The sequence below is a fragment of the Papio anubis genome, chromosome 16, assembly GCF_008728515.1.
Source record: "Papio anubis isolate 15944 chromosome 16, Panubis1.0, whole genome shotgun sequence".
NCBI lineage: Eukaryota > Metazoa > Chordata > Mammalia > Primates > Cercopithecidae > Papio > Papio anubis.
In genome coordinates this window covers 38662092-38676067 of record NC_044991.1, presented here as the reverse complement: position 1 = coordinate 38676067, position 13976 = coordinate 38662092, and the positions used below count along the sequence as shown (strand labels likewise).

Sequence of the window (13976 nt, the reverse complement as noted above, 5' to 3'; positions counted from 1 at the left end):
TGGGATGCATAAGAGAGATGAAAGCTTCTGCAGCTTCTGCTGCCATGCACTCTTACGTATGAGAGCTAAGGGCACTGGCCAGAAGGCAGACAGACAGGGGAGTGGGCTCTCTCTAGGAAACATCAGCTCCAAGGGGTACTGAGCTCCTTTGGAAGGAACCGGAGCCAGGGTGAGACGGGGACAGACACCCAGATAGATGGGATGATCACGGTTCCAGCCTTTGGACATCTGGAAGGCAAGTAAGGACGCAAAGCATGTGGGAACTGGGGCAGACAGTGGCCTATTTCCCACTCTGCTGTGTAGGCATCAAATGTTCCCCCAAGGGGGCTTCTAGCTTGAGAGAGCCATTGTTCTCAGCATTCATTTGCCCAATGAGCCGTGGTTTTGGAGACCAGGGTATGATTCTCCAAAACACAAGCGTGTTGGACCCACCCACATAAGAGACCCATGGAGAAGACTACATGTCAGTCAATTTCATTTCTCCCATAGCGGCCCCAGTCCACATCCTGGGAGGCATCCTACTGGTGGTTATCATTATTTATTCACTCTGCAGAGATGCCCTTTTTTCCTCCGGCCTTTCCTCATTGGTTCATGTAGGTTTCTTCAGCCACCCAGAGGGAGTGGCAATCCTATGGCGCTGTCTTAGGCCTGTGTGTCTCAATACCCCTCATCCTTAGTTCTTCTGACCCCACACCATGCTAAATGAAAGAGAGCTCCACAGTCTTCCCACATCACTGGGCACCAGCCTGGAAAGGAGACGCAGAAGCCGTGCTAGTCTCAGTTCCTCGTTCTCTGTAGGGAATCTATAATTCCTCCTGATCACAATCAGGACTTACCAGGGTAAAGGGCACCCGAGGCTTTTCTCCAGAGGGCTTAAACTTACACAATGTCTGGTCAAAACCATCCCATGTTAATTTTTTATTATTTCACACTTGAATAAGTAACATAATGTTTAAGTTTAGGATGCAACTCAAGTGCCAACTACAAATCGCACTGAAATGGAAGAACTCAAATGCATGCCTGGACCAGCATCAGGTGCCTTCCAGAAGTACTGGACATGTAGAGTTTAGGCAGTAAGCTGCCCATATAATTTCCATTCTGCATAAATATAAGCATAGGACTAGTGGAAATTGCCCAGAAGATATTGGAATATTCTTTTCTATTCAGTTAAAAAATGATGTCATAGTTTGCTTCAGGGCAGAGCACATGGAAGTCCCCTTGATGTCACTTCTTCAGGTCACCACTGACAGAGCCAGAGTTTCCCTAAGAGGTCATTCAAGGATCTCTGAGTCCTTCAGTCTTCTGGAGTCATCCTTTCCTTTAATATCCAAATAAAATGTCTGAAGAAGTAGAGTTCAAAATGGTAGACTAATCACCTGCATTTGCTTCCCTACCCTCCCCAAATCCCTTAGAATGAAAGTAAAGAGCTACAAGAGGAATTAAATCCATAACAATAATGGGATCTGTATGCGGTTCCTCAAGAACTGTGAGACTACGGTAAATTAAATGAAAACACAAGCAGACATGAGGATACTGATGGATAAAACAAAGCAATGAATGAAAGATCAAGTCCAGACAGAATCTTGTGAATTTTACAACTTGGGGAGATTTAAAAAAAAAAAAAAAAAGTCTCCAGAGGAAAAGAAAATGAGATCAGCTGTAAGGAGAAAGAGATTCAGACTAACATTGATTAGATTTCTTTCATCAACACCAGTCAGTAAAGCACAGTGGAGAAATGCCTTCAAATTAAGAGGGAAAAATATTTTGAACTAAAATGTCATTGTTAGCCAAAATAACTATTGAACACGAATAATATATATTCTCAGATATACAGAGCCTCTGAAAGCCTTTTCTGCAATAAAATGAGAGAGAAAACAAAACAAAAGAGGAAGACTTGAGATTCTAGAAAACAACAGATTTACCCCCAGAAGTACAAAGGGAAAAAAATGCCTTGGGTTATAGCTCCCAGCAGGTCTAGACAACAGCCAATTTAGATTGGAGCAGAAATGCAGGAGTCTCTGGAAACATGGCTTTAAACAGAAAGTAAATCCCTTAGTTAGTGTGATTAAATAGCTGGATATTTCTGAAGATGTGTAATGATAAATGTCCTCTGTTGACAATATAAATGGAAGGAAGGAAGGAAGGAAGGAAGGAAGGAAGGAAGGAAGGAAGGAAGGAAGGAAGGAAGGAAGGAAGGAAGGAGGGAGGGAGGGAGGGAAGGGACTTAAGTGGAGGAATATTAAGAAAATGGATAAACAAACAAGCAAAATAAGTTAATGATTGAAATTAAGGATAAAATTATTGACGATGCAATATTAAAATAAATTAAATTCTTTTAAAGTAATTTGAATTAATTAATTTATCAAGATCCGTCCTGTAAAGGTCCCAAAGAAACTGAGAATCAGCCTGTAAAGAGGTCTAGAAAACTAGAATCAACCTGTAAAGAAGGTCTGGAGAAAAGCAGAATCAACCTGTAAAGAGGTCTGGGAAAACAGAATCAGCAGAAAAGAAGGTGGAAAACAGAATCAACGCAAGAGAGGTCTGGAAAACAGAATCAACCTGCCATGAAAGTGCACAGAATCAACCTGTAAAGAAGGTCTAGAAAACAGAATTGGGATTATAGGGCAGATTGTGCCTGTTATAGTAAATCTGAAGCTGATAGAGAGGATAGGAAGAAAGAGTTCTATCAATTAAAGTAGTCAGAAAACATTTGTTCTCCATAAATTTTCTCCTCTTCTGTATCCTTTAAGTTATATTGTTTGTTCAACAGCCATGCACAATCCCACCTTCATACATTTGACCTTGGACTTCAGCCTCTTCCCCCAGCCTAGCTAAGCCTACCCTCAGGCTCCAGCCGAGGGCCAGCTTCTCCATGCTCTCTCCTTTGACAACCCAGTCTACAGTGATCTCATTGCTGAAACCAAAAGGATGCTTTGGGACTGCTTCACAAACTCAAACTGACATACCAGATGGAGAATCTGAATCATGTGCTCTTAATACTGCTTATGAAAATCAAAACACATGCAAAATTTAGTATCAAAGGGAAATTTCAACTGCTTGTTTGGAAAACTTTCCTGAAAACAGGGAATCTGATCTATGCTTGAATTAATATTCTCGATGATTTCAACTTTCAGAGCAAAAGCAACCCGGAGCCTTATTTTCTGACCACCATTTTATTAACAACATTTAAACCTGAACACCTGCCTCTTTCCTCATTGAGCAGAGCAGAAAAATGAGACTCAGTCCCTGTGAGCGTTTTGCTACCTGGATGTCAAGCCAGGGTGTGCTGTCGTCACCTAGAGAGCTTTTAAATGTCCTGATACCCAGGCCACACGCCAGACCAATTACATCAAAATCTCCACAGGGGAGGCCCAGGCACCAGTGTCTTTTAGAGCTTCTGGGGTGATTCCAGTGATCAAGAATTGCTTAAGGGCTATAACTTTTAAACAGTGACAGTTCCAGAACCTTAGATACATATTAGAACCACCTGGAAGCTACAAAATTTCTTATGCCTGGGTCCCATTTTAGAGGCTCTAATTAGGGTGTGACCTGGGCATCAGGATTTTAAGACTCCCCAGGTGACTGTAATATACAGCCAGCGTTGAGCCCACTGCCCCACAAGAGGACAGAGCACTAAAGGGGACGGGCTCTGTACCAGGAGTTGAAGGACCCCACACTTAAGGAGATAGTAGAAGAGACATGGAAAGCCATGGAGGCAAACAATGACATTTTTGGGAGCATAAGTTTTTCACTTAGAGTATTAGAGAGCTAGAGAACCAGGGAGTGAATTAGAGATTAATTCTTGCTAACTGGGTAGACGGGTGCAGGTAGGGCACTGAGAGAAGAGTTTGAAAGGAATCTTCTAATTTCTGCTCCTGGCCTCTTTCACACAGAAATCAGCCACAGCCACCGAGCTGCAGGTGTTAGAGCGAGGCTCTCAGGGCAGCACACAACCCTCTGTGCTGGAGGACCATTGAAATGAGGGCCGGCACAGCACTAGTGGAACTGGCTTCTTTCCAGTGCTCCTTCTTCTACAAGTTTAAAGGTGAAATCCCAAGCACGGATGTCATCTGGTGGAAAACCGATGAATGGCAGTGACCAACGGTTGTTCTCCAGGACCTGGGCTCTCCTTGTGGGTTCACTCTTTCTCCTCTCGTGTTAGGCACTATCCTAAGTAGTAGGGAAAATGCCTGATGATCTCCAGCCCAGAGTTATACTCCAAAGAATCCTCCCTCTTCAGTGTGGGCAGGACTTGCGACTTGCTTCTAACCAACAGAATGTGTTAACAGTGATGGGATGTCACTCCCGTGATTATGTAATGGCATGTCATAAAATACCATCTTCCCAGAATGCATAAGAGTGAGAGATGCTCTTCTGCTGACCCTGAAGAAGTGCCCATGTAGATAGCTACCTGGTACGGGACTGCAGGTCTCCTAGGGAGCTGCAAGTCTGAACATATAAAGGGACAACGGCCAGACCATCTGTAAAAATAGAACTCTAACCAGCAACCTGCAGCAGCTAGCCCAGGAAATCAACCAATTATCTGTAGGAGCCAGCCCAGGAAGCCAGTCTGCTACTTACAAGTCAATCTTATGTAGGAAGTCAGACCACCAAATCTAACAACTGGTCCAAGGAGCCAAATGATAACCCCTATAACAATCAGTCTCACACTGCCAAGACTTAATTAGTCACAGACAGCTTCCCTCATTTTATTGCTAATTTCCAACTAAGGACAAACCAGAGAGAACTAAATATGCACTTCTAACCAACCACATGGGACAACCTTCTTCCCTTAGCCCACCTACAGATTCCTCATCACAACAGCCTCTATCAAGGCCCACCTGAAGCCTTCCCTTTCTTCCTGGATAAGGTTTTCCCACTCCTCTGCCTGGGAGTCAGAATTAGCAGCATCTTGGACAGTAGTGACTTCGACAAAAGCCATTTTAGTCTAGTACTAGGGACAGACTGGAGCAGGCTGAAGAGCAAGTGGTAGATGAGGAAGCCAAGACAAATAACATGGACAAGAGTAACAGAGTCTAAGAATTATAGGTGATCTAGAGCAGCAGTGAACAAACTTTTTGTAAACAGCCAAATAGTATATTTTAGCCTTTGTGAGCCAGATGATTTTATTTTATTTTACTGAAATGGAATCTCGCTCTGTCGCCCAGGCTGGAGTGCAGTGGCACAATTTTGGCTCACTGTAGCCTCCACCTCCCAGATTCAAGTGGTTCTCCTGCCTCAGCCTCCTGAGTAGCTGGGACTACAGGTGCACTCCACCACGCCTAGCTAATGTTTTGTATTTTTAGTAGAGATAGGTTTCGCCATGTTGGTCAGGCTGGTCTTGAACTCCTGGACTCAAGTGATCTGCCTGCCTCGGCCTCCCAAAGTGCTGCGATTACAGGCATGAGCCAGCGCGCCCAGCCCCAGATGATTTTTTAAATGTAGGTTTAATTATTATTCATGTATGGTGACGCCAACAAGTCATTGAATGAGATGATTGCCATTGAAAAGATAGTTTGTTACAGTTCCCAAGAGGAGGAGCACATCATGCAATTGAGGGAGGTCACACTGTGAAGTATCAGGGTTGGTCAGGAGGCCGAGGACGTGAGGGGAAAACATGGGCAGGAGCCTCTGTGTGTGTGTGTGTGTGTGTGTGTGTGTGGGGGGGGGGGGGGGGTTTCGTAGGAATAGGCAAGTCAAGGTAAACAGGCTTAGGACAAGTTGGTTTGAATAATTTTGGTGGGCTCTGGGGCACAGTGACTGTCCCTAGTTGTCTGGTGCCTGGCCCTGGGGTGATTAGGGTGGGTGGATAGTGGTCCAACTCTGAAAGCCCAAGAAAAGAGGTGGTGGGTATGGGTTTCAGATGGGTTGATTTGCATTAGAAAGCAGCATTCCTGGACAGAGTTGTTTGCTATCTCTAGGAATTAGCTAACTCTGAGACGGGCAGTCCCTTCCAGTGTCCACAAAGCCCTATATGTCAAAGCCTCAGAATAAAAAAAAGAAAAACATGCTTAATACAGATGTTCTCTGTTGCAGCTACTTAACTCTGCTGTTGAGGTGTGAAAGCAGCCATAGACAATATATAAATGAACGGGTATGACTGGGCCCCAGTAAAATTGTATTGATGAAAACAGGTGGCAGGCCAGGTTTCATGCAGGCTGCAGTTGCTCACCCATGTCTAGATGAAGGAATCATTACAATTAGAACCGATGCAGTAATCAAAGGTTTCCCTAAAGAAAATGTTTTAGAGCTGAAAAAGAAATCCTTGAAATAATATCAAAAATTTAACTCTGTTTTATACCAAATCAATGAAGAAGTATTCATACTCCAACACATACTGGGAAATAGCTTAAAGTAGGAAAATAAAACAAATTCTTAAAGTATGTAAAATTAGTGTCTATAATAATGAGGAAAGACAGTCAGGTTGAACCCAAACTTGTCACTGAGATTAAACATTAGAAAGTAATAAAGCAGTGTCTAATGAGTTTTGAAGGGAAATGGTATCAGTTATCTATTGCTGTGTAACAAACCACCCCAAAACTTAGTGGCTTAAAACAACAATTACTTATTTTTCATCATTATATAGGTTGGCTGAGCTCAGCTGGTGCTTCTTCTGCATCCTGTGTTATCTGTTGGGGTCACTGACATGGCTACATTCAGCTGGAAACTCAGCTGAGGGTTTCCATCTGAGGGTTGGATCATCCAAAATGGCTAGATCCTCAACTAGGGTAACCAGATGGCAGAAAGCTGTCTGGCATTCTCTCCACCTACATGGTATCTTATCATTCAACAGTCTTTCCCAAGTTTCTTTACATCGTTTTGGATCCTATGATGACAAAAATTGGGGTAGCCAAAGCTTTAAAGTCCCAAGGCAAAAAAGTATCACAGCATCATTTTTGCCATATTCTCTTGGTCAAAGCAATTCAGAAAATGAGACTAGATTCAAATAGAGGGGAAATAAACCAACCTCTTAATGAGAAAAGTGATAGATGTGCATATACCAGGATGGGAAAAACTGTCAGGACCATTTTTGCAGAAAATCTACCACAGAAAACAAGAATTCCATACACATTTGTGTGTAAAGAGATAAGAAAAACTTTTTCAGAAACACATATGCTTAGAAAACTTATGATCTTTATGTTCTTCTTGAAAAAGTATTTTGTTATATTCTTTCTATTCTGATGAAAAGGTGTATCGTTAAGAATGGCAAAGACAAGATATGAAAGACGAGGAAGTAGATATTGAAACAAGTTTAAATAAATAATTAAATCTAAGTAATTGTTATAAATAGAATTGAAATCTGTAGATACAAAATAATTCTTTTTTTTTTTTTTTTTTTTTGGAGACGGAGTCTCGCTCTGTCGCCCAGGCTGGAGTGCAGTGGCCGGATCTCAGCTCACTGCAAGCTCCGCCTCCCGGGTATACGCCATTCTCCTGCCTCAGCCTCCCGAGTAGCTGGGACTACAGGCGCCCGCCACCTCGCCCGGCTAGTTTTTTTGTATTTTTTAGTAGAGATGGGGTTTCACTGTGTTAGCCAGGATGGTCTCGATCTCCTGACCTTGTGATCCGCCCGTCTCGGCCTCCCAAAGTGCTGGGATTACAGGCTTGAGCCACCGCACCCGGCCACAAAATAATTCTTGAAAGACAAGTCGTATAGTCTAAAAATAATGATTCATTAATCCAAATATCTGCTTTAAAGCTCAGAGTGTATAAACAAATACTAGAGAAAGAAGAGAGAGGCTGGGCATAGGCTGTGAGTAGGGAACTGGGAAGCATGATAAATTCCATCTTGACATGGGCAAAGCCATGTATTTTTTATCCTGGTAGTTAAGGCAGGCAGTTTTCAAATAAATTAAATATAACCGGAACTCTATTTTCCACCCCCTTAAACTGCTCCACGATCCACCCAGGCACTCAGCAGAAAGCCTAAATCCATGTATGATCTCTCTTTTCCTCCCCTGAACATGCCCTGAAACCTTATCCTCTGAACATTTGCAGGAAATGTTTAATGTATATCTTAGTCTGTTTTGTGTTGCTATAACAGAATACCTGAGATTGGGTAATTTATAATGAACAGAAATTTATTTTTTACAGCTCTGGAGACTGAGAAGCCCAAGGTCAAAGGGCTGGGATCTGGCAATGGCCTTCTTGCTGCATCATCACATGGCGGAAGGTGGAAGGGCAAAAGAGAACAAGATGAGGCAAACTCACCCTTTTATAAAGACCTCGATCCCACCTTGAGCCCTCACAACCTAATTCTCTCTTAAAGGTTCCACCTTTAATACTGTTGCAGTAGCAATCAAATGTCAACATGAGTTTTGGAGGGGACAAATATTCAAACCATTACAAGGTGTAAACACATACCCACATGCATGTATACAAGCACGCACACATTTTTTAATGCCACTATTTCATTATAACTTCTTATTGTAAACATTCTCAAAGGAGACAATGTATTTTCAGTTAATGTAAACAAATATTTGGTACTTTAAGTCACCCTACAAGTTTAATAAATTTATTGATAGCTAACTTCAACTGAAGTATAATCCAAATTGTATTCAAATGTACTACAGGAGAGATATGTAAAATAGCTTGCCCAGTGGGTCCTACCTTCAAAACTTACCTTGAATTCACCCATTCTATTCCATCTCTAACCCTCTACCTAATCAATCTACCATCCCTTGCCTGGGGACTGCAAGTCTACCTCTTTTGTCTCCTTCTACCATTCATTGCTCATCTCCTCCCTGCTATCCTTTCTCCCCACAGCCTTCTTTGTGGCCATTTTTAAACATACAAAGCTGACTGAGCCATTCCTTGCTGGAACCCTCCCCGAGGACTCTCCCTAAGCCTCTAGCTCCAGCCCCAGTGGGCTTCTTCGTATTCCCTGACACCCACCTTAAGGCCTTGTCTCTGGCTGTTCCTTCTGCCTAGACTGGAAAATTTCTCAGGTACTCTCTGTCTGCATCCTTGTTGTCATTTATCTCAGCTTAAGCATAACCTTCTCAGGGAAGTCTTCTCTGATAGCCCAAATTAAGTCAGCCCCCAGCCACTCTTCCTCACACTATTCTCTTTGTTTTATTCATGGTATGCATCATGCCCTGCATATCTTCATATTTAATTGTTCATGTGTTTATTGTATGCCACCAGTTAGATGATAAGTACATTGAAGGAAAGATTTGATCTGTTTCATCACATATCCACAGTACCAAGGACAGTGCCTGCCACCCCACAGAAAATCAAAAGTTCTATATTGAAAAAAGAAATGAGGCCAGGCTCAGTGGCTCACACCTGTAATCCCAGCACTTTGGGAGGCTGAGGCAGGTGGCTCACGAGGTCAAGAGATTGAGACCAGCCTGGCCAACATAGTGAAACCCCAACTCTACTAAAAATACAAAAATTAGCTGGGCATGGTGGTGAGCACCTGTACTCCCAGCTAATCGGGAGGCTGAGGCTGGAGAAATGTTGAACCCAGGAGGTGGAGGTGGAGGTTGCAGTGAGCCAAGATCACACCACTCCACTCCACACCAGCCTGGTAACAGAGTGAGACTCCATCTCAAATAAAAAAAAAAAAAAAGAAGCACTATGGTTAAAACAATAAATACTTTCCAAATGACTGGAGAATATATAAAGAAATAAGAGCACAGTCAGTTTAACCAAAAACATTGAACTTAGGAATTGGCAGGGTTTCATAAAACCCAAAAGCATAAAACAATATGGCAGAAATTAAACCAAATTCATTAGTTGGGTTTAAAAACAAAATCCAATCATGGTATATGTTGCTTTAAATGGACTCCTCCAAAATAAAATTCTGCAGAGAGACTTAAAACAAAGGATGGACAAAAATGTACTATGTGGATGCAAAGACAAAGAAAGCAGGGATCATGATATGAATTTCAGTCAAGGAAAAGATTAAGGGAAACACATTGAATGGGGTAAAGGAGTTTTATTACACCAATAACTGTGTAGCCCGTGGTGACGTGATAGTACATATACATATTTCTGTACTGTGTAACACAGCATGAAAATGCTGGAATAAGAGCAGTTGAAAGTCAAAGAAAAATGTCAGAATTCTGATTGAAATGGAAGATATTAATACACCCATCCTAAATCCATTTTCTTCACAAAGATGGGTAGGGGAGAAGGCAGAGTATAGTCTAGAAGACTGGAAGATGAAATAATAAAGTAAATGATGTAAAGACTTAGAATAAATATGCAAGATGAATGAACATTTAATTATTGCTCATGTTCACTGATAAACAATTTTTTTAACAACTACTATACGCTCAGCCTAGAACTAGATTATGGGGCTTGGTTAATATGCCTTCTGTTCAGATAACTATGGAAATCTTTTTTCAAAATTGATCATACACTAGATCACAAAGAAAGCCCCAATTAATTTCAAAAAAAAAAAAAAAGCAGAAATTGAACAAGCTACATTTCTTCACCACAATGCAATAAACCTGGAAACTAATAACAAAAATTTAAAGAGCAGCAACAAAGAAATCTCAACACTTGGAAATTTTTTAAGTGATTTAAATACTAAAGTCAAAGAGGTTATCAAAATCTTAAGTAATTATAGATAAGATTGCCTTCACACTTGTGCTTTCAATTCTCTCGCCAGAGCGACTCCATCTTGAATACGGGATGGGTAAAATAAGGCTGAGAACTATTGGGTGACATGCCCAGGAGGTTAAGGCATTCTTTTTTTTTTGTTGAGACGGAGTCTCGCTCTGTCTCCTAGGCTGGAGTGCCCTGGCGATCTCGGCTCACTGCAAGCTCCGCCTCCTGGGTTCCCGCCATTCTCCTGCCTCAGCCTCCCGAGTAGCTGGGACTACAGGCGCCCGCCACCACGCCCGGCTAACTTTTTTTTTTTTTTTTTTTTGTATTTTTAGTAGAGACGGGGTTTCACCATGTTAGCCAGGATGGTCTCGATCTCCTGACCTCATGATCCACCCGCCTCGGCCTCCCAAAGTGCTGGGATTACAGGCGTCAGCCACCGCGCCTGGCCGGTTAAGGCATTCTTAGTCACAGGATGAGACAGGAGGTCAGCAGAAGATACAGGTCACAAAGACCTTGCTGATAAAATAGCATGTGGTAAGGAAGCAGGCCAGATCCCACCAAAACTAAGATGGGGATGAAAGTGACCTCTGGTTGTCCTCATGGCTCATTATATACTAATTATAATACATTAGTATGCTAAAAGACACTCTCACTAGCCCCATTAAAGTTTACAGATGCCATGGCAACATCTGGAAACTATCCTATATGAACTAAAAAGGGGAGGAACCCTCACTTCCAGGAATTGCCTGCCTACCGCTTTCCAGGAAAACTCATGAATAATCCACCCCTTGTTTAGCATATAACCAGGAAGTAACAATAAGTATAAGCAGCTGAGTAGCCCAGGCAGCTACTAATACACTTTGCTTTCATTTTACTCTATGGATTTGCCTCCAATTCTTTCTTGGTGAGAGCCAAGGGCCCTCTCTTGGGACCTGGATTGGGATCCCTTTCTGGTAATGCTTTTTCTTTGGATTAACTAAGGATTCATACAATATTTAAATATTTAAATAATTCATAAACATGCAACTTGAAAAGTTAAGGGCCCATGCCAGGCACAGTGGCTCACGCCTGTAATCCCAACACTGTGGGAGGTCAAAGGAGGTGGATTACGCGAGTCCAGGATTTTCAGACCAGCCTGGGCAGTATGATAAAACCCTGTCTCTATGAAAAATACAAAAATTAGCCAGCCATGTTGGTGCTTACCTGTAGTCCCAGTTACTTGGGAGGCTGAGGTAAGATGATCGCTTAAGCCTGGGTGGTGGACGTTGCAATGAGTCAAAATTGTACCACTGCACTCCAGCCTGGGTGACTGAGAAAGACTGTCTCCAAAAGAAAAAAGAAAAAAAAAAATGTTAAGGCCCCAGTAATCCCACACTCCAGGGATAATCACTGACTCTTTTAGATTCTGAAACAAAGATGTAAGTTAAAAAGTAGAAAGAATGTATCCTTTTCAATGTCCCTTCCTTTTTAGAACCTCCTCTCTTTTGAGAACCAAATCTTTGGAGAGGGAGATGCAGAGTTATATAAACACTGTTTAGGTAATTTCTAATACATGGAAATAGTTAAGTTTCTACTGATATTCTCTACTATCTTCTGGGATGGCTATGCTATGGGGCTTGAGCAGGGTGACGTTACCCAGTATCAGCAGCCACCAATAAACAAGAATTGCCATCATGATTATGATGATTATTTTATAGCTCAGACCCCAGGGTAAAAAATTGCACTTTTCAAATCATTTACACATGACACTCACCTCTACCTGCCCTGCTCAACAGAGGAGAGAAACAAATTGCTGAGTTGCCAGCTCTGGGCAATGCTTCCAGAACCAACACAGCTTGGTTTACTTTAAAGGGCAAATAACTTCATTAGAAATGACATTTTCTTGGCTAGCCGGTCCCCAAGCTTGCAAAAGTGCCCCACGAGCACTTGTGCTCTCTGCAGCTGACTGAAGCAGCCACTCAAGTCTCTTGGGACCCTGGGATGGGAGGTCAAGTCTGTCAAAAATGAGATAAGTCCATGTGTCCTCACGGTTTTCTTTGATGAATGGCTGTTTTACAGTGCAGCCTCCCCAGCACTCTCTCTTCCTCTTCCTGGTTTAGCTTTTCTCTACGGCTTGAATACTACATATTCACCTTGTTTGTCTGGTTTATTGTCTCTCCCTCCGCATTAGATTGTGAGTTCGCAGAGAACACGGGGATTTTTCTGTTTAGTTCACTGCTGTAGCTCCAGTGCCTATGACAGTGCTTGGCACATAGTAGGTACTCAATAAATCGTTTTGAATAAACAACCCCCAAATTCATTTCTACAGTAAAAGATGTTTTTCTGGGGAAGGGCAGAGCAAAATGGCCCCCAAGTTCTGGAAGAGACTGAGCCTCTGGGACCATCCATGGTGCAATGTGGGCAGAGGAAGGATGTTTTCAAGAGAGTGGGTGGAAGGGGAGAAAGGAAAACTGGACAGGAAGAAAGGAGCAGAGGTCAGGTGTCTTCAGCATTTACCTGGCACCCTTTGTCTATAAAACTGGGTTACTCTGCGGCTGAAAAAGGAAGAGAAGAGAGAGGGACATGGGGCCAGGTCTACCTTTCTGTCCACCTTTCCCTTTTGCCCATGTGTCCAACCTCTTAGGAATTGCTGTCAGCTCGACCTTCAAAATAAATAAGAATCCAATTACCTCTCTCCACCACCCCTGCTCTGAGCCTGCTACCAGCCACCATCTCTAGCCTGAACTATTTCAATTGCCTCCTGGCTTATTTCCACCTCTACCTGGACAGTGGGCTCTCCAAACAGCATCAGACTGAGTTCTCAGCAATAACAGATCAGGTCATCCTCTGCTCAAACCCTTAAGGCTCAAATCCCACCTTCCCCGAGGACCACCCTGACCACACCGGTGACCTATTTAATTCTGTGACCTGCTCCTGACACAAGCACTCTGGGCCCCCATATTCTTTTTCTTGTTTTGCCTGACACCGACTTCTTCCAACACCCCAAATAATTGACTTAGGGATGGCCACGGTTTACCCTCCGTCTTCCATCCCTTCCCCACAGGACATCAGCTCCCCCAGGTGAGGGAGACTTTCGCTTTGTTCATCGACACATCCCAAGCATTAGAACTTCGCCTGGCACCAGCAGGTGTTCAATTATTTATTTAATGGGTGTCTTGGAGCAGAAACAGAAGTGCAGGGGGCTGTTTTCCCAGGATCTGAGCTGATGATAAATGATAAATAAGTCTTGGGATTTTAGAAGGCAGGAATCACGAAAAGCAACACCAATGACATCCAAGTCTCCTCTGCTACTGTCTGAAGTGGAACAAGAACAGAAATAAGGTTTGTTTTCTTTCCGCTTCGCTGTTCTGTTTCTGCCGGTAACAACTGTCTCTCTGACACCGTAGGTTCCCTCTGTGACACTGACTACTTTGTAA

At 42.8% G+C, this 13976-nt stretch overlaps 1 protein-coding gene across 1 annotated transcript in view; it reads left to right on the top strand.

Annotated features, from left to right (window-relative positions):
• The first annotated feature begins 13721 nt into the window (after positions 1 to 13721).
• Positions 13722 to 13976, top strand: part of RIN2 (Ras and Rab interactor 2) — a 252800-nt gene continuing 252545 nt past the window's right edge. Inside the window, exon 1 of the mRNA XM_017945051.3 lies at positions 13722 to 13881. The gene's annotated coding sequence lies outside the window, so the exon portion shown is untranslated. The remainder of the gene's footprint in view (positions 13882 to 13976) is intronic.